At 40.9% G+C, this 887-nt stretch overlaps 1 pseudogene; it reads left to right on the top strand.

Annotated features, from left to right (window-relative positions):
* Nucleotides 1–459: 459 nt before the first annotated feature.
* LOC134946320 (5S ribosomal RNA) lies at nt 460–578 on the top strand (annotated as a pseudogene).
* The last annotated feature ends 309 nt before the right edge of the window (nt 579–887 follow it).

Below are 887 nucleotides of genomic sequence, written 5' to 3'. Positions count from 1 at the left end.
TTCAAGCCATAGTACTGGTGAAACTGAGAGAGAGAGGAGGAGATCTCGCTAATAAATTGTCACGCAGAGAGATGTTCTGGATATTCCAACTACAGACATTACAGCCAAAAGGATTTAATGACAATTATGAGATCGCTCCCTTCTTATAAAACACGGTACTATCATGTTTTTCCATCCGCTGTCCTTGTATAACTTTCCAGATTGGAATATCTGCACCCTTACCCCCATCTATGCCCTCCCACATATTTTGTCCCCGTTCCGACCGTCCCACCCTTCCATCCCACTTCCATCTCCTAACAACCCCTCCCCCCCTCCCTTTCCTTTTCCCCTCCCTCTCCCCCCTACCCCCTCCCCCCTCCCCACCATCTCACTTCACTAGTCACTTTAAATCACCTAAGTTGTGTATAAAATCAATCTATGTCACTAAGTGAAGAGTGTGAATCCGTAAAGGCACAACGTAGCTACAGTCATACTACGCTCGAAATGCCCAAACACGCCTGATCTTGGAAGCCAAGCAGCGCTGGGCCTGATCAGTACCAGTAGGGGAGACCATCTGGGAAGATCAGGTACTGTATGATACAGTAATTCATAGAGGCCTGAGAAAGGTAAACACTCTATCTGTATTTAGTATATAATATCACGAACCATTTAAATACTGCTATATACTGCACTGAGGTATTTATCATTAAATACACTATGCACTATAATAACACTGCCACTTTAACATCTTAAATATTTCTGCGCACTTTTAATATATTTAGAGATATCCCTGAAAAATAGCACACTCAATGCACAAGCACTTTATGAAATAAATATCAATACTGCTAGTTATAAAAAATTCTCTTTTTTTTTTTTTAAATAAGCACTTGCACTTGTCCTAACAATAT

This window comes from Pseudophryne corroboree, chromosome 7 (genome assembly GCF_028390025.1).
Source record: "Pseudophryne corroboree isolate aPseCor3 chromosome 7, aPseCor3.hap2, whole genome shotgun sequence".
NCBI lineage: Eukaryota > Metazoa > Chordata > Amphibia > Anura > Myobatrachidae > Pseudophryne > Pseudophryne corroboree.
This window is presented reverse-complemented; position numbering and strand designations above follow the sequence as displayed.